General features: G+C 39.8%; 1 long non-coding RNA gene and 1 other non-coding gene across 2 annotated transcripts; one reads left to right on the top strand and one right to left on the bottom strand.

Moving 5' to 3' along the window:
* The first annotated feature begins 52 nt into the window (after positions 1-52).
* On the top strand, positions 53-14191 carry LOC138443663 (uncharacterized). The gene is made up of 3 exons (XR_011258234.1): positions 53-260; positions 8218-8454; positions 13421-14191. It is a non-coding gene; the product is annotated as an uncharacterized lncRNA (long non-coding RNA).
* TRNAG-CCC (transfer RNA glycine (anticodon CCC)) lies at positions 2930-3002 on the bottom strand. The gene has a single exon. It is a non-coding gene; the product is annotated as a tRNA-Gly (tRNA).
* Positions 14192-25113: the final 10922 nt, after the last annotated feature.

Genomic DNA, 25113 nt, shown 5'->3' on the forward strand with positions numbered 1-25113 from the left:
TCTGCCGCGGCAAGGGTGGGGGAGGGCGGCGCCGCCTCAGAGCGCATGCCCCGCAGCTCCGGGCTGCGAAGGGGCGCGCGGGCTGCTGGTGCGGCGCTGAGTTCCCCAGGTGGGCGCACCGCGCTGGGCGAGGCGAGGCGGAGGGCGGAGAGGGAGGTGGGTGAGAGCTGAAAGAACGACGGATAAGAAAGTGAACGCGTCATGGGGGCTGGGAGAGGGGTGCAGTGAGAGTCGAGGCGGGAAAAATAAGAAGCGGGAAGGTGAGTCTGAGCGGGAAGCTGCAGAATTCTGGTTGGGGAGACAGAAAGGGAAAGTGCCCTCCAGGCTGCCACTTAGTCACCTTCACCCCCCATCCCACCCCCCACCCCCATTGCCACCATTGCACGAGGCGTGTCTAATGCAAGTCCTAGCTTGAGAGAAAACAAAGATTGTTTTGACGGACAAGGTATGAGTACAGGTGTATCTCAGTGCAGTGTGTTCTAGAAACATTCTGAATCATTTTAATTGTACAGGGAGCTGGCTAGTTCAAGGAAATTTGCAGCGATTCCTTTTCAGTTAGGAAAATCTTTTTGTCCCAAAGATCACCATTGGTGTCTCTCTTTACAGGCTGTTTTTCTTTGTCTTTCAGTTAATGCATGCTAAGACAAAATTAATTCTGGCATAAACCAAAACTTGCAGAAAGGAGCCGCTAGTCTCCCCATCCCCTACCTAACACTTTTCATTAGAACTGGGATGAGAAACAACTGGGTTGAAATTTAGAAACAATATTATTTAGAAATACCAACTCTGTCTCAAAAGCATTAAAATCCATGTTCTGTTTAACAGCTGTAAAATACCTTGTGTTGCCACAGATCGGTGGACATTGTGGTTGACAAAAATCAATATAATTTAAGGATTAAACTTTTTAGCGCTTATATGTTAGGGCCTTTGAGTACCTCATAAATATACTACTAATTCCTAGTACAATACTTGCACCAAGTAAATACTCAAGAAATACTTTCGAATAAATGAATGCTTGCATAATTCGATAAATATTTAGCTCTAACTTACCCTGTGTTCAACTATATTTATCTATGTAAGTTCCTTTTTCTTTCTACAAGTCAAAGGCTCTAGCCTCTAGATGTGGTTTGATCTATACTACCTTAGAACCTAGTCTACCTAGTCTCTGCATCCTGGAATAATTTTGCTTGCATCTCTATTTGCAGAAATTTTAACCATCCTTAAGACTCCACTTAGCTGTCCTCTTCGTGAAGTCATCTCTGATCTTCCACATGGATGTAATCTCTCTTCCTCCGAACTCTCCCATAGTGCTTTGTTCATACTCACTCATCGTATGTTATTTTTTGTTTTATACAAAGTGTACACTGTCTCCTGTACAAGAAAATTCATAAATTCCTTGAGGGCAGAAACTACTTATAATTGACTTTTGTATTCTTCATAGAGTATAACATACATGGCATATGAAGAATTAATATTTTAAAACTAATGTCAACTTTAATTTGAAGGAAACAACTGGACTTTAATTTCCAGTCTATTGCCTAACGCTCCACTAGACCATACTCTATTGGTGTTTCAAAATCTTTCAGTGATGTGTAAGAACATAATTTATTAAATAATCTTAATTCTCATCTAGGAAAATACAATGAAATGTTATACTTTAATTCACATATGTTACTATTTATAGTTCTACCCTATTTTTATTTCATAGAACCAAAGCTATTTAATGAATAATCAAGGCATAAAATTATGTTCCAGTGAAATATTCCCACAGGAAATGACTGATGGTAAAGCTGCCAGTGATGTCTATAAACACAACTTGATCCCTATCTCAAAAATTGTTTGCATTCCAACTCTTGGTTGCAAAATCTTTTTATTCTTTGTAGTTAACACAGTTGTTAAGAATATTGTAAGTTTCAAACCTGTATTGAAATGAATAGAAAAATATAACCTGAAAGGTCTTGGTTGAACTTCAATTTTAATCCAACTTGTCAACTTGTTGTGTTCAAGAATTATAAAGCATTGGCTAGTATAAAATGTTGTGCAATGTTCTAAGCATTACTCAGAACTAAGTCTGATGCTGGACGGTGTAAGTAAACTTGAGAGTGTTCTATCACTTAAGTTCACAATTTTTAGGAAGTATTTTGGGTCACAACAGAAATGAAGGCAGTCACAGCTATGTGACTCTAGTGACTCAAATGCAAATCCCACTTTTCTATATGTATGTTAACACTTCAGTAGAAAGTTTATAAAAATGTAATTCCAAAAAAAATAGCACCCACAAAACTTATATTATATATAATTGATAGTGACAAGATATGACCATCAGCTATATTGTGTAAAATATTTTTGTGTTTTAACAATTTCTACCCAATTCCCCCAGTTAGCTCAATTTTCATGTGTTTCTAATAAACATATTCTTATGAAAAGGAGGTGGGGATATGTTTTCCAGTGTTTGTACTTGTTTCTCACTGACTTGGAAATTATTTTGATGCCCCATGAATTAGCAACTATGTGTCAGCTCGATCACAAAAGATAAAAAATAACTAGGATCACAGGGCTCAAGCAAGCTGGGGAGGCAAACTAGAGATGGGGTCATACCAACTCAGTCTAGCAAAAGGTGGAGGGGAGCAGGGCAGGTTGAGGCAGAGGGCTAAGTTTAACATTGATAGAAGGGAAATATCTAGGTATCTTATGGTTATTTAACAGGCAATTTAGGGTGTGTTTCTGTCCCTTTGCTGCTTTGTCTTCCATTCTTGGAACCAAAGGCAAGTGTTTTTTTGTTTTGTTTTGTTTTTTTAATGTTTATTTATTTGGCTCTGCCGGGTCTTAGTTGTGGCACATGGGATCTGCAGTCTTCCTTGCAGCATGCAGGATTTTCAGTTGAGGTCTGCAAACAGTTACAGAATGTGGGATGGCATGTGGGATCTAGTTCCCTGACCAGGGATTGAACCTGGGCCCTCTGAATTGGGAGTGTGGCGTCTTAGCCACTGGACCATCAGGGAAGTTCCCAAAGGCAAGTTTAATTTGTCATTTGCCCAGATCCCTCTCTCTAAACTGCATTATGGAGATCCTCTGGTCTGCCATGCAGTTCCATAAATAATTGAGTAAAAAGTACTTCAGCCTAAAGCTGACCGCATCATCATTGCCCTGGGAATCAAAGATGGCATGTCATCAATATAACAATTTTTATGTTAATGTTTTCATAACTAGCTGTATCTGGCAGTTGGCAATATTCCTTACCTTATCCCCTACCCCCAACCAAAGTAATTAAAAAGAGGCCTTTGCTAAGTACATATGTATTTTCTAGTATTTAGTTTATAATGTTTTAGAATATTCACTATTTCAGATTCTCTTATTATGGGATATGTAGAATAACTTGCTCAAGGTCAACATAATAAGTGAAGGAATTCAGACTCCATCTATCTGGTTCCAAAACCTCTGCACCCCTGGGATATTTCCTTGTGTAGAGAAAGAGAGTAGACATTTTCTACTTGAACTGACTTGAAACATTATTTTCATAAATTATTTAGTTAGTCACCTTTCAGAAAAGTTTTCAATATTTTATGAGCTTTTCTGAAATTCAGCTGAACATTGGAAAGCTGCTTGTTGAACAGTTGAAATACTTCTGTATGCAGTCCTCTTCAAGGGTGTTAGAACCAAATCCTGTAATATATTCCCATTTAACTGTAAGTATTAAGCCACAATGTGAAACTGTATCCTGTAAATGTAGTCTAATTTTAAAAGTAGGACAAGCTACAATTAACTACTTTAAGGACAAAATATATGCATCCTTAAAACCACAAGAGCTCTCAGATAAGCCCCTTGAAAAAGTGAACCGGTATAGCCTGTCTTTCCTAACTGATTTGTGCCTCAGGGTAACCCATAGTTGAAGGAAGTTTGCTTTTTTTTTTTTTGGCAGAGTTGTCAACCTAATAACAAGATTTGATACAATATCAACATTTTTACCTTAAAGGAATAATGGATCTACTTACTAGTGGACCTATGGATGGAGGTTCATAACACTGTACAGCAGGTAGTGATCAAAACCATCCCCAAGAAAAAGAAATGGAAAAAGGCAAAATGATCGTCTGAGGAGACCTTATAAATAGCTAAGAAGCAAAAAGGAAGGAGAAAAGGAAAGATATACCCATCTGAATGCAGAGTTCCAAAGAATAGCAAGGAGAGATAAGAAGGCCTTCCTCAGTGATCAATGCGAAGAAATAGAGGAAAACAATAGAATGGGAAAGACTAGAGATCTCTCAAGAAAATTAGAGATACCAAGGTAACATTTCATGCAATGATGGCACAATAAAGGACAGAAACAGTATGGACCTAACAGAAGCAGAAAATATTAAGAAGAGGTGTCAAGAATATATGGAATAACTACACAGAAAAAGGTCTTAATGACCTGGATAAACCACAATGGTGTGATCACTCACCTAGAGCCAGACATCCTGGAGTACAAAGTCAAATGGGCCTTAGGAAGCATCACTACGAACAAAGCTAGTGGAGGTGAAGGAATTCCAGCTGAACTATTTCAAATCCTAAAGGATGATGCTATTAAAGTGCTGCACTCAGTATGCCAGCAAATTTGGAAAACTCAGCAGTGGCTGCAGGACTGGAAAAGGTCAGTTTTTATTCCAATCCCAAAGAAGGGCAATGCCAAAGAATGTTCAAGTGAAGTGAAGTGAAATCGCTCAGTCGTGTCCAACTCTTTGCGACCCCGTGGACTGTAGCCTTCCAGGCTCCTCTGTCCATGGGATTTTCCAGGCAATATACGGAGTGGGTTGCCAGAATGTTCAAACTACTGCACAATTGCACTCATTTCACATACTAGCAAGGTAATGTTCAAGACCCTGCAAGCTAGGCTTCAAAAGTATGTGAACCAAAAACTTCCAGATGTTTAAGCTGGATTTAGAAAATGCAGAGGAACCAGAGATCAAATTGCCAACATCCGTTGGATCATGGAAAATGCAAGAGAGTTCCAGAAAAACACCTACTACTGCTTCATTGACTATGCTAAAGCATTTGACTGTGTGGATCACAACAAACTATGGAAAATTCTTAAAGAGATGTGAATATCAGACCACCTTGCCTACTTCCTGTGAAACCTGTATGCAGATCAAGAAGCAACAGTTAGAACCAGACATGGAACAATGCACTGGTTTCATATTGGGAAAGGAGTTCTTCAATGCAGAGTACATCACGTGAAATGCTGGGCTGGATGAAGCATACATTGGAATCAAGATTGGTGGGAGAAATATCAATAACCTCAGATATGCAGATGACACCACCCTTATGGCAGAAAGCGAAGAGGAACTAAAGAGCCTCTTGATGAAAGTGAAAGAGGAGAGTGAAAAAGCTGGCTTAAAACTCAACATTCAAGAAACGAAGATCATGGCATCCAGTCCTATCAATTTATGGCAAATTAATGGAGAAGCAATGGAAACAGTGAAAGACTTTATTTTCTTGGTGACTGCAGCCATGAAATTAAAAGATGGAAGAAAAGATGGAAGCTCCTTGGAAGAAAAGCTATGACAAACTTAGTGTATTAAAAAGCAAGGACATTACTGACAAAGGTCCATATAGTCAAAGCTGTGGTTTTTCCAGTAGTCATGTATGAGCTGGAATAAAAAAGACAGAGCGCTGAAGAACTGATGGCTTTGAACTGTGGTGCTGGAGAAGACTCTTGAGAGTCCCTTGGACTGCAAGGAGATCCAACCAGTCTATCCTAAAGGAAATCAGTCCTGAATATTCATTGGAAGGACTGATGGTGAAGCTGAAACTCCAGTGCTTTGGCCACCTGTAGCAAAGAGCTGACTCATTAGAAAAGACCCTGATGCTGGGAAAGATTGAGGGTGGGAAGAGAAGGGATAACAGAGGATGAGATGGTTGGATGGTATCACCAACTCAATGCACATGAGTTTGAGCAAACTCCAGGAAATAGTGAAGGACAGGGAAGCCTGGCATGCTGCAGTCCATGGGGGTTGCAAAAAGTCAGACACCCTGAGCAACTGGACAACTAATTGATCTAGACAAAGGTCACCAGTGACTACTAACATCACAAAGGGAGAGAGAGACAACCTGACATTACATGGCCTCTGATCAAGTACACAACACCACCTGTAATGCATTCTTATCAAAAGTGAAATTGAGTCTGATCAACCTCAAGATCTGATTACTAATTTCCAGGAATTACAGAGCACTGAGGAATATGTAGATATTAATAACACCATGGGAATGCAATCACAAAATCCAGACTATGGGAAACTATAGGTCAAAGAATCCAGCTTTTTCACCATACTAGCCAGTTGAACATGTATGAACTTTCAAAATTTTAATTGGAATCCAACTTTTCAAATAGATCCTGGCAACTGTTTAAAGCAATACAACTTTGAGACCAGCCAAATAGTTTATGCTACAGGGGTAGCAAGAGAATGTTGATATTTAGGTTCAAAAACTGTAATTCCAAACCCTGAGGTGGTATAATGGAAATGATCTGAAATCAGATGGAACTACTTCAGAGCTTAACTTGATCAATCAGATATCCCAAAACCACTGATCATGGTGAACTTTTGCTCATTTTTACCATTCTAGATCAGTATTTCCCCATCGTTTTAATATTCCACAGCTCTTTTGAAATACCACCTGTTGTCTGTGCTTTTGCAGTTATCTATCAGCTTGCCCTTTGTTCATGCTAACATCTACTATTTCTTTGTTTCTATATAATTTTATGTATTTATTTTGGCTATGCTGAGTCTTTGCTGCACAGGCTTTTCTCTAGTTGCAGCAAGTGGGGTTTACTGTCTAGTTGAGGTGCACAGGTTTCTCATTGTACTGACCTCTTGTAGCATGGGCCTTTAGGGTACACGGGCTTCAGTAGTTGCAGCTCCCAGGCTCTAGAGCACAGGCTCAGTAGCTGTGGCTCACGGGCTTAGTTGCTCTGCAGCATGGGGGAGCTTCCCAGATTAGGGATTGAACCCCTGTCTCCTGCATTGGCCAGTGGATTCTTTACCACTGAGCCGCCAGGAAAGCCCTACCTCACTATTTCTTTTTCTGCACTATTTTTCTTGTCATCATTCTTGGCGATTTCAATATTCACAAAAGGACTCACCTAATACCCTGCCCTGTTGTTTTTGTGAACTTCTCTAGTAATCTTGCCCTCCACCCATCTCAGCCACCCAGTCCCACAGTCATACATTAGACTTTGTCATAACCATTAACCGCAGACTCTGTAGATACCACTTCCTGTTTTCCACCTCACTCCCTCCAGCACTGCCTGCAACAACACTTCGATCCCATTGTCCCTCCAGTCTGTCGCTCCCCTTCATGCTTTCCCAGTCTTTGTATAATCAGTCCCTTGCATACATCCTCAACTTTTTTGTCCCTCTTTCTCATTGTCCTACACATCTGGCAAAACCTCAACTCTGGCTAAAACTAACATCCCCACATATTTTGTGTTGACACTTGAATGGCTTAAGGTCCCTGGAGAAAAACACATGAACTTCAGGTGGTTCCTGGATGCTGCCAAAAAGCTACTAAATAGCCCAGTCTTTTCATTCTCTTCTTGTTAAATTAATTTTGACATCAACCACCCACCTCTTCACTCTCAATTATTACCTTTCTTTTTTGTTACAACTGAGATAATGGAAATATCCGAGGGAACCACCTAATTTTTCACCACCAAATCTACCAGCTGGCATTACCTGACACTCCACTGCTCCTAATCCCTTATATTAGATGGGCTGCCCTGCACGTACCTGAGGCTAGCTATCTGACTTCCTTCACCTCACTCCTCTTCTTGCCCTCCACTCACACTGACTTCCTTGCACCTCCTATACCCCAAGCACACTTTTGCCTTTGCATTTGTTTTTCCCTCTGTCTGAAAGTCCCTCCTTCCGTTGAGGTCTCACCTCAGATGTAACATCTCCTTGGAGAGCCCTTCCTTGACCACTTTGCCTAAAATAACACCCCTGACACTTCCTATCCATTCATTTGCTTTATTTCTCTTCCTTGTAGTTATTACTATTTAATATTACATTAGATTTCTGTTTGTTTATGTGACACCAGCAACATACCTAAATGCCATAATCTCACCAGGTAAAATTGTGCTCCATACATATTTGTTTAATGAATATGTGATTTTCACGCCCAAGAGCAAGTTAATATATGTTTCCATTTCCTCTGTGGTAAAATAAGTTGGCTACTGTTTAACAGGGTATGCTGCTGCTGCTGCTGCTGCTAAGTCGCTTCAGTCGTGTCGGACTCTGTGCGACCCCATAGACGGCATCCCACCAGGCTTCCCCATCCCTGGGATTCTCCAGGCAAGAACACTGGAGTGGGTTGCCATTTCCTTCTCCAATGCATGAAAGTAAAAGTGAAAGTGAAGTCGCTCAGTCGTGTCCGACTCTTTGTGACCCCATGGACTGCAGCCTACCAGGCTACTCTCCCCATGTAGCTGAACCTTAAAAAACATTATGCTTGGGAGGTCCCTGGCAGTCCAGTGGTTGGGACTCAGGCTTTCACTAGAGGGGTTCCGGGGAATTCAATCCATTTTTAGGAAACTAATAAGATCCTACAAGCTGCATGGTACAGCCAGAAAACAAACAGACAAACAAAAACAAAACCCATTATGGTGAGTGAAAGAAAGTGAAAGTCACTTAGTCAGGTCCAATTCTTTGTGACCCCATGGAATTCTCCAGGCCAGAATATTGGAATGGGTCGCCTTTCCCTTCCCCAGGGGATCTTCCCAACCCAGGGATCAAACCCAGGTCTTCCACATTGCAGGCACATTCTTTATCAGCTGAGCCACAAGGGAAGCCCAAGTCAGACACAGTCACATATTTTGTTACTTCATTTATGTGAACTATCTAAAATAAGCAAATCCACAGAGACAGAAAATAGATTAGTAATTGCCAGCAACTGGGGGAAGGGAGGAAAGAGGATTGATTGCCAAAGAGCATGGGATATATTTTTACAATGATGAGAATATTCTAGAGTTAGATTGTGGTGATGGTTGCACAACCTTGTAAATATACTAGAAATCACTGAATTGTACACTTTAAAATGGTGAATTTTATGGTAAACAAATCGCATCTTATTTTTTAAAAGAAGTTCTGTTTTCCTGTCCCTTTATCTTTATACTCCCAGCTAATATTCATGGAAAATCTCAATGAAAGAATATGTTTTAAAGAAACCTTTAAGGGAAGATTGGAGATGCAAATAAGGAGAGTCTGAACTATGTTTCACTGGGGAAAAGCTGTCAGAAATGCTTTCACATGCTAAATCCTAGGTTTTCAATAGCGTTTGTACATATTCAACAAATAAGTACCAATGGCTTCTTTTTTTTTTTTTTTCCAATGGCTTCTTACAGTTTACTTTTCTCTATCAGTTACCGACTGAATTCAAATCTAGACGTATAAAATTAAACAGTAAGACTTTTCTGACCCCCTCAAACTCTCACTACCAAGAAAACAAAAACATTTTCAGCATTTAGAAATAACCTCCTTTCACTTCTTACTTGGAAACTCATGGTTCTTTCATGTAAACAAAACAAAACCAAAGAACATTACTTACACTTATAAGCAAGAAACTACTGAAAAAAGCCATAATTACACTGAGAGGTAAGAAAGTAAACACATTTTTAGCCTTTTGTGTTCTTCTACTGGAGGATTTTCTCTAAAGCACAGAATAAGGAATTATTTATTTTTGGAATAGCAGGGAACCAGTTGAGGGGAAAAACAAGCCAAAAACTGCCTAATAACTTTTCTCGATTAAAATCATCTTCTGATTATTCAATTATATGTGAAGAGGGAACTTTGGATAAGCACTAACTTATTAACTATTTCAGGTAATCCAGAAAGAATGCTAGACTTTTCTTTACTATATAAATCCTGTTATTTTCTTCTCAGTCTCATTTTTGTGAAAGCACTTATAACTTACTAATGCCCCCATGGTTTTAGGTTAGCAAAAACTCAGTTTATTTCAGGTGCTATTTTAAATTGTGGTACATGCATCAGTTATAACACATACCAGAAAGGGGAATATAACATGTGCAAGGGCGGAAATGTCTAGTCAATATGGAAGTGGTAGATTTCAAGAAACACATTTCAAGTGGTGCTATGGGCTGAATATTTCTGTCTTCCCACATTTCATATGTTGAAGCCCCGGGGTAATAATATCTGGAGATGGCACCTTTGGGAAGTAATAAGGTCAGGAGAGTGGGGCCCTAGTTTAATAGGAATTACTGTCCTTGTAAGAAGAGACACCAGACAGCTTGATTTTTTCTTTTTCTCCAAATAGAAAAGTCCTTGTGAGCTTGTCTTACATCCATTTGGGCTGCTATAACAAAAATACCAAAGATTGGGTGGTTTATCAACATCAAACATTGATTTCTCACTGAACTATAGGTAGAGATGTCCAAGATCAAGGCAGCAACAGATTCCGTATCTGGTGAGAACCCCTTTCCTGGTTCATATAGAGCCATTTTTCCTCTGTGTTCTCACGTAAAATGGGCAAGGGAGCTCTTCAGAATCTCTCTTTACAAGGACATTAAACACATTCTTCTTGGTTCTACATTTATGACCTAATCACCTTCCAAAGACCTCAGTTCCAAATACCATCTGATCACACTGGGCATTAAGATTCAAAATATGAGCTGGGGGCACACGAACACTGAATATATAGCATGAGCTCCTTCTTCAATCCAAGGAGAGAAACCCTCACCAGAAACCAGCCATGTGAGCACCCTGATGTTGGACTTCCAGCCTCCAGAACTGGAAGAAAATTTCTATTGTTTGAGCCAGTCTGTTGTATTTTGTTACAGCAGCCTGAACCGGCTGAGACAAGAGTGTTCTTTTAAATAAGAGAGCTTTTAAATTAACATGTTTTAGATAAGCAAACTGAAGTGGTGAAAGATTTAAATTTATGCAAATTTCTGATAATAATACTGATGAACACACCAGAGAGATGACAATTTCTTTGTTCTGAAAAATTCTGCCTTCAGGTATTACTTACAGTTAAGACAGTAATTGCCAAAGAGATTCTTTCTTGCATTATACTTTGCTTGATGGCTAGGATCATGTGTTATTGTTCTTTGAGCCCACAGGACCCAGTGTTGAATACTACCCGTTTTTTGAAATCTGGACACTAGTCTCATGTCATGAGCCTGCTCACAAAACACTTATCATTATTACTAAACATCTCACCCAAGAGTTAATGAAGTTCTTTCGCACACTAATAATGAATTCAAGATGAAGAATAGGGCCATCTGTTTTATCACCAGAGTAAACAAAGTTACCATCTCTATTGACTCATTCAAGATGAAGCATGATGACAGTTTTCCTAGATGCTCCTAGAGATGCAAATAATCAGCTTGAAAGCATGTTTCATCGGGCAATCACTCTCAGAAAGGCCTTCACACATGGTATCCTAGTTTTTCAATAGAGCCCTCAACTCTACGCATTCAACTAATATATGTAAGTGGCTTCTTCACTACACCTTCCCTGGTGGCTTAGATGGTAAAGCGTCTGCCTACAATGCGGGAGACCGGGGTTGGATCCCTGGGTCAGGAAGATCCCCTGGAGAAGGAAATGGCAACCCACTCCAGTACTCTTGCCTGGAAAATTCCATGGACAAAGGAGCCTGGTAGGCTACAGTCCATAGGGTTGCAAAGAGTTGGACACAACTGAGCAACTTCACTTTCACTTTCTTCACTAAGAGAAGATTAGAGCCTACAAAGTCATCAGCAGTGTAATGGTCAACAGAGGTACCAGCACTCTATGAAAACTTGGTAATTATGCTGAAAAACACTACAGGTGAGTTTCATGCAAAGATATGAACTTGATCTCAAACATCTACAACAGGGTCCAAGCTCAGTGCCCACTAGCATCTGTTAGGTCCTGCCAATGAGTGTGTAGTCCAGGGATAGAACCAGAGGACCATGCTTGCCTGTTGGAAAGGAGTAACTGCTTTTCCAGCTCAAGGAATGAAGAATTTTATGACTAGTGTTTTTACTTCACCTCTTAGTCTGATTTTCATCAAAAGTCTTTGGGAGTAGATAGAACAGAAACTGTCATAACCACATTCAGACCAAACAGCTGACACCAGAAGAAAGACATTTAATGGTAGATATTTAGGCCTGAGGAGTATCTAAACCCAGTTTTCTAAACTTCTAACACAAATCCCTTCATTTTTAAAAAGCATATTTTAACTTGATAAAAACGATTCCTTCTTTAAAATGATAGATAACGTGGAAAACATAGAAAAGACAAAGCGGAAAAAATTCTCATGAAACCACCCATGCCCCATACACACACGTGTGTGCTAAGTCACTTCAGTCATGTCCAGTTCTTTGTGACTCCATGGACTGTAGTCTGCCGAGCTCCTCTGTCCATGGGATTCTTCAGGTAAGAATACTGGAGTGGGTTGCCATGCCTTGCTCCAGGGGGTCTTCCTGACCCAAGGAACGAACCTGCATCTCCTGTGGCTCCTGCATTGCAGGCGGGTTCTTTTCTGCTAAGCCACCAGGGAAGCCCATACTCACACATGCACAACTGCTGAAGTGGAATTTAACTTCTCATAGAGGGTAGTTGCTGCTGGGAAATCATGTTTCTCAATATTTCAACATCAATAGTACTACTGAAATACTATTCTGGTAGTACAGAATAATTATCTTGGAGTGTGATGTTTTATTATAAACAGCAACATGGTATATAGTGTATTGATATTTGATCTAATATGTCTGAGGAAAGAAAAGATAAAAACTTACTTCACAACAAGAATTTCAAGTCCCCCAATAGAGGATATAATTTTTACCAGGATCTCTGTGAAACTACACTGGAAAAAGTTTTTCTTTAAATGCAGAAGCTCGCTAATTTGAAAACTATTTTTTTTTAACTACATACACCAGTCAGCAACCTCATAATTACATACTCAAAGATTGTTCAAATAAAAAGAGAACAAAGCTCTGAACCAAAGTTCAATGCATAAGTTAAGACTGCCTGGAGGTATGAGAAGTTTTATGTCTCTGTTTACCCTAGGAGCGAATTAAATAAATGCATATTTAATATATGAATCACAGTTATATTTGCTCCACATATTACACATAGGGAGAAAAAAAGAGAATTCTTTCTCAGGTAGAATTTATTAACGAAAACTGAATGTACACCCGCAGGTCCAGATGGATCCTCCTAGAAGACAATCATAACAAGTACAATAAAATATCTGTGAAGCGAAAAAACAAACTAGGGTTTTGGGTAGAATGTACACTCTTTATCTCTTAATTATAAAACAAGGACAGAAAGCATTCAGCACCTGTTTGAAAACTCTGGAGAATAAATGGTAGCAGGAGGATTGGGGAAGACCAGAGTTCAAAGGACACTGAATTGGTGGTGAGTTTATCTTTTTTTTTAAATTCCAGAATCCCTCGACCTGAATGCAATGCAACCTCACTCCTAGAAGTGGGCACTGGGGCCCAAAAAGGGAGAGCTCCAGGAGAAGTCCTCTAGTCTTTCTCATGGAGGTGGAAGGCAACGCCTAACGCTCAGAAAAAGTGTGGAAACCCCTGAGGTGTTCTCTTCTCCCTAGTCTCCTATACTCCAGAAATCAAGCAGTCCCCGTGGTGGTGATGGGGAGGCCACAATGGCAGCTAAAGAAGTCAGCGCTGTAAGGAAGGGAAACCTTTCTCTCTGAGTGGTGGAGCTGTGACCCCAAGAAGGTGGGACAAACCCCTACTGCCTTTTTCTCTCTCTCCATCCTTCTGCTGCTTGCCCTAGATATCAGGCACAGTCATAGAAGTAGCAGCAGAGAGATATAACTAATGCTTCAGCTTGGTGTCCCACAGACCAAAAAAGGAGAGCACCAAGGAACTGAGAAAGGTCTGAGAGACTGTGCCAGAGACTGGATATCTGTGATTCCCAAAAATTCATGTGCTGAAATCTACTGCCCCAAATGATGGTATTAGGAATGGGGCCTCTGGGAGGTGATTAGGCCATGAGGGCAATGCTTTCAAGAATAGGATTAGTGCTTTAAAAAAAAAACAGACTTCAGAGAGCTCCCTCCTCCCTTCCACCATATAAGATAGCCACCTATGAACCAGCAGTGGGCCCCCATCTAACACTAAATCTATTGGTACCTTAATCTTGGACTTCCCACCCCCTGGAATTGTAATAAAGAAACTATGAAACATAAATGTTTATTGTTTGAGTCACCTAGTCTGGTTATTTTTCTTGTAGCAGCCTTAACTGACCGAGGCAGATTATTTATGAACGCCTGGGTTCACCATGAGCTACACCTGTGTGGATCTGGTCCTAATCAGCATTTCAAAGACCTTGAGATCTGAATTAACAGAATACCTCACCACCCATGTCCCAAACTAACTACCAGGTGACCTATACCTGGGACAGAAATAAGCAGTGCCACAAAGTTTTGAAAAACTAACCTTATATTGGAAGCAGAACCTACAGAAAATGGGTTGAAACTTGTAGTCTTAACCTAGCCAGACTGTCTCTTAAAAAAAAAAAAATTCTCTATAAGATTTTAACAAGACCCAGAGTTTCAGAATATAAAATTTAATCTGTCCAAGCTATAAGCCAAAATTACTCAGGGTACATATAACCAAGAAAATCTTATCTTACATAGGAAAAGACAATTAATAGATAATTCCAACATGACACAGATGTTGGTATTATCTGACAAAGACTTTAAAATGGCTATTATGTAACTTCTTCAACAAACAATTGGAAACATTCTTAAATAGAAAAATAGAAAGTTTCAGTGAAAAAGTAGAACATACGAAGAAGAACCAAGTGGAAATTTTAGAACTGAAAAATGCAGTGATCAAAATTTAAAACTTCACTGGACAGGCTCAAAAGAATAGATATGACAGAGAAAGAATCGATGAACTTAAAGATATCTCAATAAAAAACTTCCCATCTGAACAGAGAAGAAAGATTTTTAGAAAAATTAACAGACTCAAAGACCCATGGGTTAATAGAAAAATATCTAACATTCACATCGTCAAAGCCCCAGAAGAAGAGGAGACCATGAAACTGAAAAAAATATTTGGGGATGTAATGACTGAAAACTTCCCAAATTTCACAAAAGACATAACATCCCTGTAGCTACCCCTGACATGTCTGTTACTACCTAGGCTTGGAGATGACATGTTATTTCTGCCCACATTCCATTGATCAAAGAAAATCACTAAACCTAGCCCAAGGGTCCGCATATTCAGTTTTTCTAATCTCTGTACTTTGAATTTCTAACCAGTTCCTAAGGGCTGCCCTGATTTTGGCCTTCCTCAGACCCTGCTATTACACTTGATACTATCGCGTATTTCACTCCCTGGGATAGCTGCTGACCCACTTCCCTCCATAATCTGCAACTGGCAAGTCCTCTCACCCTTCTTCTATTTGCTTATCTACTTTGTTACCACCTTTGTACACACTGGAACCTCACCTGAGTTTCTATATGCTGGTAGGAATTCTAGATCAATCCCTTGCTTCTCTTCTAATGTACTGACAGAACTTAATGGAGGAAAACTACAATTTACGGAGATCCTACTCAGGCCAAGCACTTAATTATAAATCATCTCATTTATTTCCCTCATGACTCTGAGAAATAGAACTCACTACCCGCACTGCTCAGACGAGAAGCCTAAATCTCAGGGAGGGAAAGTTACTTGTCCAAGTCACAGAACTGGTAAGTGACTATTAGAATCCACCTTAAAAAAAAAATTACATCTGATTCCAAAGCTGAAGCTTTTCCTCTATACTCTACTTCTTTCCCAAACACCTGGCTGTTTTTCTCTGCATTCTAGCCACAGGCTTAACCCTTTGTTTATCAAATGATTTCTTGGATTCTAACTGTTGTCCTTAGGAAATCTGTCCAGGTCATTGTATTGTAGCCACACGTTTCAGGAAACAAACTTACTCAGAAGGACAATGCAGATAGTCAGTTCAGTTCAGTTGCTCAGTCGTGTCCGACTCTTTGCGATCCCATGAATTGCAGCACACCAGGCCTCCCTGTCCATCACCAGCTCTCGGAGTTCACTCAAACTCACGTCCATCAAGTCAGTGATGCCATCCAGCCATCTCATCCTCTGTCGTCCCCTTCTCCTTCTGCCCCCAAATCCCTCCCAGCATCAGAGTCTTTTCCAATGAATCAACACTTTGCATGAGGTGGCCAAAGTACTGGAGTTTCAGCCTTAGAATCAGTCCTTCCAAAGAACACCCAGGACTGATCTCCTTTAGAATGAACTGGTTGATCTCCTTGCAGTCCAAGGGACTCTCAAGAGTCTTCTCCAACACCATGATTCAAAAGCATCAATTCTTTGGTGCTCAGCTTTCTTCACAGTCCAACTCTCACATCCATACATGACTACTGGAAAAACCATAGCCTTGACTAGATGGACCTTTCTTGGCAAAGTAATGTCTCTGCATATGCTAGATATGCTATCTAGGTTGGTCATAACTTTCCTTCCAAGGAGTAAGCGTCTTTTAATTTCATGGCTGCAATCAACATCTGCAGTGATTTTGGAGCCCCCAAAAATAAAGTCTGACACTGTTTCCACTGTTTTCCCATCTATTTCCCATGAAGTGAAGGGACCAGATGCCATGATCTTTGTTTTCTGAATGTTGAGCTTTAAGCCAACTTTTCACTCTCCTCTCACTTTCATCAAGAGGCTTTTTAGTTCCTCTTCAATTTCTGCCATAAGGGTGGTGTCATCTGCATATCTGAGGTTATTGATATCTTTCCTGGCAATCTTGATTCCAGCTTGTGTTTCTTCCAGTCCAGTGTTTCTCATGATGTACTCTGCATAGAAGTTAAATAAGCAGGGTGACAGTATACAGCCTTGACGTACTCCTTTTCCTATTTGGAACCACTCTATTGTTCCATATCCAGTTCTAACTGTTGCTTCCTGACCTGCATATAGGTTTCTCAAGAGGCAGGTCAGGTGGTCTGGTATTCCCATCTCTTTCAGAATTTTCCGCAGTTTATTGTGATCCACATAGTCAAAGGCTTTGGCATAGTCAATAAAGCAGAAATAGAGGTTTTTCTGGAATTCTCTTGCTTTTTTGATGATCCAGCGGATGTTGGTAATTTGATCTCTGGTTCCTCTGCCTTTTCTAAAACCAGCTTGAACATCTGGAAGTTCACAGTTCGCGTATTGCTGAAGCCTGGCTTGGAGAATTTTGAGCATTACTTTACTAGCCTGTGAGATGAGTGCAATTGTGCGGTAGTTTGAGCATTCTTTGGCGTTGCCTTTCTTTGGGAGTGCAGTTTATACACTGGCGGGCCCAAGGCAGAATCTCCTCTTAGCCAAGGACCTGACCAGTTTTTGTGAAAACCTTATATACCCTAAGTGTACGTGCTCAAACCCACCCCCCCCACAAATTCTCTGAAATTAGTCTGAACAAAGGAAAAGAAAGATACAATCAAAGCTAACCCGTGATTTATATGCCTCAAGCCTAGGTGGTTAACGGTGCGCAATTATCGATAGGCCTGTGGTCATAAGCATAATAGAATTTATGATTTTATTCTGCTACACAGATAATTAGGGTATTCTTTTAGGCAATGGAGAGTCTAGGTACAAGCCCTGGGGCTCTTCCATGGTGGGGGGTGGGTGGGGCTGGTTTTCCAGTTGTTATGTTGTTTCCATAGATACTGGGCATATAGCTCAAAGTCCACAGTCTGGCCCAAGATGGAGTTCTGCTTTCAAGATGGAGCCTGTTCTGTCCTGTTTCCTCCTTCAATTGCATGGTCTTGGGAAAAATGCCCAATTAGAATTCAAACAAAGACTTCTGATTAAACTATTCTGAAAGGACTTGGTGAAGGAGGCAGTCACCAAGTGTTGGCTGGCTAGAAATGAGTTGGGAGGGCATCCTTGCTAGAACGAGCCCCCCACCTACCCCCCGCCTTTTTTTTTTTTTTGGCTCAGGGAACAATGTGGGCAAAGGATGGAAAAGTACAGCATTAGCTTGGGAAATGGCACCCCACTCCAGTACTCTTGTCTGGAAAATCCCATGGACAGAGGAGCCTGGTGGGCTGCAGTTCATGGGGTCGCTAAGAGTCGGACACGACTGAGCGACTTCACTTTCACTTTTCACTTTCATGCATTGGAGAAGGAAATGGCAACCCACTCCAGTGTTCTTGCCTGGAGAATCCCAGGGATGGGGGAGCCTGGTGGGCTCCCGTCTATCGGGTCGCACAGAGTTGGACACAACTGAAGTGACTTAGCAGCAGCAGCAGCAGCAGCTTGGGAAAAGGAGCCAAGGGTCTGCTTCAGCAAGAGTGTGTGGTCAGCTGATGGGTAAAAGGAAGAGGGAGAAAAGGGCTATCAGGACGAATGTCTGAGGCAGGGCATTGTCTGTATATGAAAAGAGAAGTGAGTGCTTTTTACCTAGATGAAAATCACAATGAAATAACTAGTAGTTATTGCCAAGTCTTGTCAAGGCTGAAGGGGAGCAAAGATTTCATTCCATAGCAGTATGTTAACAAGAGAATGAGCCAATCTATAAGCGAATCAAATTCTCTGTGTAAACATTCCAAAACTGCTCTGGGGAAAACAGAGAATGTGGCTTGCTAAAGGACCCAAGAAAATGCATGGATTAGGTCAATTACAGGTTAAGACACAAAGGTAAAGGGGAATAAGGAGGATGAGTTGGTTCAGGTTGCTACAAAATAAATTGTTTCAAAGTTGTTCACTTAATACTAAAATTGTGGCCACTGTTTAAAAATCTAAAAACCTGACAATACTTGCCTCCTTCCCTCCATCACAGAGCTAATGATGAGAGCAAATAATTGTAAAGGTCTGACTTAAATACAAACCTCTAAATAATCTCTTCAAAAAGACTGTCTTTTTAAAAAAAGAAAAGGTAAATAAGTCATTGTTTAACATTGAATAGTTAACTATTTTCCACCACAAGGGAGCCAGTTCTATAAAAAGTAGATCTCTTAAGAGGAGGGTGACTTGCCATTGTATTAAATATTAAATTTTAAAAAATAACTTGTTAATATAACTTCTGTTTCCTTTATAGAGAATTAACATTAATAATCAGTGAAATGCACATTAGAGAAGATAATGTTTTAATAGTTTATTTCATTCATGATAATGAGCTAAGACTTGATATGGCAGAACAGAATGGCCTAGTTACTCTGCCCACTTCAAAAGAAGAAGGCTATTCTGATAAGGGTTTTTGTTATTAGAAAGTGCTAATAGCTGGAGATATTAAAAATATTTATATTATTTGTTGAATGGAAGTCCTAATCTCTCTTCTAATTGCTTTCCCCCCAAATAACCTGCCAGGGGCCTTCATAATAAGGGCTTATATTTTCACAAGATTTAATTTGTTACTCAATTTGTCTCCATTTTAGGAATAAAAGAGCAAATCTTAGCTAGGAATTTAGTTCCCAATTGTAGATATCAAAGATTACTCCAATTTTAGCATGTTTTTTCACAAACTGAAAATAGTTCCTTGAACTATCAAGAAAACATTAAAAAATTAAAATATGTATTAGTGGAAGCATTAAGATCACAAATCAGGGTGGGTAGAGATAAATGTCATCCCAAATGAATAAAATGCAATCTCCAAAAACAGAACTCTTGAGCTCAGTTTAAAGGGTATCCAAGGAGTGCATGTGTTGGTTTTCATTTTATTGCTGCTCTTGAGAGCTGGGGTCATAGGAAGGGACTTATTTTCATTGGATGCTATAAATACATTTGAATCATTGTATCATCTCTTAAGAGAGTTTTATAGAAATACCAGGCATAGTTTCAAGTATAGCAATTTATACAAGTACCTCTCTAAATATATGTCTTGGGATTGTTGTTAAGCCAGGTAATAAGGGGCATTACCACTTCGGCTAAGGCATATTTGTGTGACAGATTAGACCCTGTGTGTAGGCACCTATTTACAGGTCAAAGCCTGCAGGCCTTGAAAGGAGAAAGCTGGGAGCTCACCCAGGCTGGCCTCCAGCTCCCAGGCAGCTATGTAATCCCACTGAACCTGTTTGGCAGCTCCATCAGCCACTGCTGCAGCTTGCAGATAAGACCCTCTTGGAAAGCCTGATAGCCTTGTCAATAAGGAAACTGCAGAAAGCGACTGGAAATTTCCAAAGCATCAAAACAGATTCTCCAATTTGAAAAAGCATTGACATCTACACATTACAGAGAGCCCTTTGAATAGGATTTTTGTTTTGGAAGGATAGATGACAGTTCTTTACTTCTTTGGGTCACATGCAAATCTCAAGCTTATCTTGATCATAAGCAACCATTGTTGTTTTTTTTTTTAACCTGTTGCATCACTGAAGCAAAATGAGTCACAGTAGCCATGGAAACAAGACTAAGGTTGAATTTCCTCAACTATGCTTCAAAAACATCATTTAAGTTTTACAACTTCCCTATTAGATAAGTATTGCAGATCCCATTTTTTGACTTTTTTTTAAAAAGTTTTTTGGCTTCTAGAAAGGTAGAATGAGCCTAGATCAGGGAGTAAAGGAGTGCCCCACCCACAACCCATAAAAAAGTGAGGCTTCCAGCCAGCTACGTGTGGAACTACCTAGCGCTGACCTGATCCATGATTTCATAATAACATGTCCCTCTACGGACCAGAGAACATTTGAGAAATTCAGCTGGGCTTACCTTTTTTGCTTTTCAAAGCAATGTTCACTAAAAAGAGAATACCTTTATGAAAGTAATACACCAATTTATTAAAATAAGACACCAATAAGTCTCTTATTGTGAAAGAAAAGTTACTGGGACATAATACTCAAGAAAAACATGAAGATGTTTTAGTCAAAGGAGAAAGAAAGAGACTGAGTGGGTAGACAATGGTGAGAGGGCTGGAATGTAGAAACCCAAGGGAGCCAGAAAAGAGAAAAATGTAGTGTATGTGTCTAGTTAAGCTGTTTGAAACACTGCTTTATCTCGCTCAGTCTAATCGCTTGCTGGTTTATTCTGATAGTGCTTTCATTGCCGCTGTTCTTTCCCTATAATACTATTTTTTTCCTTTAAGAAATGATTTGTTTAAGTTTTATTGAACTATAGTTGATGTACAAAATTATAAAAGTTACTATAATACCACTTTTTAACATAAGGGGGTAGAGATCCTTTCAGGATTATAATTTAGTTTTTCTTTTATAAACAGCTTTTCACCTGTTTAAGAGAAGTGACATGTACTCACAAGATAAGAACTGAAAACACTATAAATCTTTTGTCTTGAGACCATGAAGAAACAAAGTGCGCCAATAACAAGCCTGTTGTGGTCATCTGATTTCCGCAAAATAGAAGTGAATTTAAGGAAACAGAGTGAAGGAATAAAACCATTAAATTAGCAGGTGTCCAAAAATGGGGGAAGCCCCAGGATACAAGGAAGTTAGAAAGAAAGAAAATTAAAGCATTTCATTAAATGTGTGAAAAGAAATCTTTTAACAAAAGTTCTTTTGAATCACAGTGAAAAAATTTCGTTCTCAATAACAAAAACTTGGGTCAAATGAAATGAGGTTTTTCCTACATCTTATTATCTAAGGGGGAAAACTAAATCCAAATCTTTAAAGCATTATTTTTTTATTTTAATTAATTTTTAATTTTAAATCAAGTTTAAATAAATTAGGAGATTATTCATTATTATTTAAGGTGTTTCTAGGACAACATTTCAAGTTTCACCCTACATTCATATCTAGGATTCTAACTAGAAATTTGTTGAGAATTTTCATTCCTTTATTTATTTCCCAAATAATGAAAAGAACTATTTTTCTGTTCTATAAGTAAGATATCTTAAAAATCCAAAATCGCTATGCAAACATGTAGGGAAGAGTGTAAAAATGACTTGAAATCTCCTGAGAAAACCACAGTTAATATTTTTGTTTTCCTTTTTATGCATCTCATTTATCTACGTACAAATTTCTGTAAATAGAATCCCATACATGCTATTTTTACTATGCACTTACAATTTTTTTAAGCAATATTGTGTCTTGTACTTCCCTGGTGGTACATTGGATAGGACTCCAGTTGCCAATGCAGGGGACAGGGTTTGATCCCTGGTCTGGGAAGATTTCACATGCCAGGAGTAACAAACCTGTGCACCCCATCTGCTGAATCCCATGCTGCAACTACAGAAGCCCATGTGCCTAATGCCTGCGCTCTGCAACAAGAGAAGCCACTGTAATGAGAAGCCCTCACACCGCATCTGGAGAATAGCTCCTACTCTCCACAACTAGAGAAAGCCCATGCACAGCAACAAAGACCTAGCATAACCATAATAAATGAGTAAATAAAAGTTATATTGAAAAAACTGTGCAAAAATATATATCGTTTCTTTGGTTGTATTCTCATTGCAGAGAATCAATACAAAACTATGGTATGGATGTGTCCTTTTCTTTCCCTGCATTCATATAATCAAATACGTCTGTGTCGTATGTGTGTTTTGCTGTCGCTGTTGTTTAGTAGCTCAGTCACGTCCAACTCCTTGCAGCCTCATGGACTGCAGCACCCCAGGCCTCCCTGTCCTTCACCATCTCTTAGGGTTTGCTCAAATTCATACCATTGAGTCGGTGATGCCATCCAACCATCTCATCCTCTGTCATCCCCTTATGTATGTGTATAATAGGCATTTCTCTGCATTTCATCTGTCTTAATCTAAACGATACCATGGAGATTCCGCTGAAAAAACTGGTGTAGCCCTAAACACATTCTTTATAATGACTGCATTATTTTTCCACTGAATGTATGAACCTAATGCCAAATTTTTACATTTTTTCCCTAATGGCAAACAAGGGTGCAATCAGTATCCTTATCCGTATACCCTCTCAGTTCAGTTCAGTTCAGTTCAGTCGCTCAGTCGTGTCCGACTCTTTGTGACCCCATGGACTGCAGCACGCCAGGCTTCCCTGTCCATCGCCAACTCCCAGAGTCAACCCAAACTCATGTCCATTGAGTCAGTGATGCTATCCAACCATCTCATCATCTGTCGTCCCCTTCTCCTCCCACCTTCAATCTTTCCTAGCATCAGGGTCTTTTCAAATGACTCAGCTCTTCACATCAGGTGGCCAAAGTATTGGAGTTTCAGCTTCAACATCAGTCCTTCCAATGAACACACAGGACTGATCTCCTTAAGGAGGGACTGGTTGGATCTCCTTGCAGTCCAGGGGATTCTCAAGAGTCTTCTCCAATACCACAGTTCAAAAGCATCAATTCTGCACTCAGCTTTCTTTATAGTCCAACTCTCACATCCATACACGACTACTGGAAAATCCATAGCCTTGACTAGATGGACTTTGTTGGCAAAGTAACGTCTCTGCTTTTTAATATGCTGTCTAGGTTGGCCATAGCTTTCCTTCCAAGGAGCAAGCGTTTTTTAATTTCATGGCTGCAATCACTATCTGCAGTGATTTTGGAGCCCCAAAATAAAAAATCTACCACTGTTTCCCCATCTATTTGCCATGAAGTGATGGGACCAGATGCCATGATCTTAGTTTTCTGAATGTTGAGTTTTAAGCCAACTTATTCACTCTCCATATTGGTACTTTTATTTAAATGGAATATTCTTCGTATGAGTAGGATTGCTAGGAAAAAGATATGCATTTTTAACGCTAATTTTACTTTTCAAAATAGTCTAACAATTCACATTTTCACTAGTAATGTGTGAGCATGCCCCTTTCCACATTTTCCTGAAAGCAGTACCTGTTATCTCTCTCTCTTTTTGTTGCCAATCTGATATCTACAAAGGGATACTTTGATTTGCAATCTCCTGACTTCTCATGAGGAAGGCATCTTGGATTCTTTTTCTGTGTTTAGTGGCTATCTTGTTTTTGCTCTTCTTGAATTGGCCTTCTTACATTTTTTCCAATTTCTATTAGGTTATTCTTATTTTTTTAACTTTTGTATAGTAAAACTCTTAACCTTCATTTTTCACAAGCTTTGGAAATATTTTCCTAACTTATCATTTGTCTATTGAATTTGTTTGGGGTATTTTTCCATACCATATATAAATATATATTAATATTTGAGCAGTCATCTGCTATTACTTCTATAGCTTCTGGGTTTCCTATTAAAGGACTCTACAACCAATGTTGAGAGCTAAATTTCCATTGTTACATTTTTATACTTAAATCTCAAATCTGACTGAAATGTACATGAGATAATGGTTGTACATTTTATTTTACCATATATATAGTGAGGTGTTTGTCAACAATATATGTGAAATAAATCATTCTCAACCACTGAACTGAAGTAAAACATTTTGCATGTACTAAATTTCCGAATATCTTATAGGACTGAAAGTGTATTCAATGCTGCTAAGTCACTTCAGTTGTGTTTGACTCTGTGCAACCACATAGACGGCAAGCCCACCAGGCTCCCCCGTCCCTGGAATTCTCCAAGCAAGAACACTGGACTGGGTTGTCATTTCCTTCTTCAATGCATGAAAGTGCAAAGTGAAAGTGAAGTTGCTCAGTCGTTTCTGACCCTTAGCGACCCCATGGACTGCAGCCTACCAGGCTCCTCTGTCCATGGGATTTTCCAGGCAAGAGAGTACTGGAGTGGGGTGCCATTGCCTTCTTCAAGTGTATTCAATAAAAACTATCAAAACAGTGTGAGCACAAGCCAGTTGGAATAGATGCTGTCTGCAAATCACTGCTATGGGACACCATGCAAACATAGTGGATAGCAGTCCTGCCTCGAATCTATTTCTGGGTTCTCTATTGTGCCTCAATGACTTATCAGTCTGTGCCTATGCCAGGATAATACGGCATAATTTCTAATTTCAGAACTCATTAGAATTATTAGAAATGATCATCAGAATAATAGTAGCTAAATGGCACCCCACTCCAGTACTCTTGCCTGGAAACTCCCATGAACGGAGGAGCCTGGTAGGCTGCAGTCCATGGGGTTGCTGAGAGTTGGACACGACTCAGTGACTTCACTTTCACTTTTCACTTTCCTGCATTGGAGAAGGAAATGGCAATCCACTCCAGTGTTCTTGCCTGGAGAATCCCAGGGATGGCAGATCCTGGTGTGCTGCCGTCTGTGTGGTCGCTCAGTCAGACACGACTGAAGCGACGCAGCAGCAGCAGCAGCAGCCACACTTGCATAGGACTATGTATGATGTATAA

This window comes from Ovis canadensis, chromosome 1 (genome assembly GCF_042477335.2).
Source record: "Ovis canadensis isolate MfBH-ARS-UI-01 breed Bighorn chromosome 1, ARS-UI_OviCan_v2, whole genome shotgun sequence".
NCBI classification, from domain to species: domain Eukaryota; kingdom Metazoa; phylum Chordata; class Mammalia; order Artiodactyla; family Bovidae; genus Ovis; species Ovis canadensis.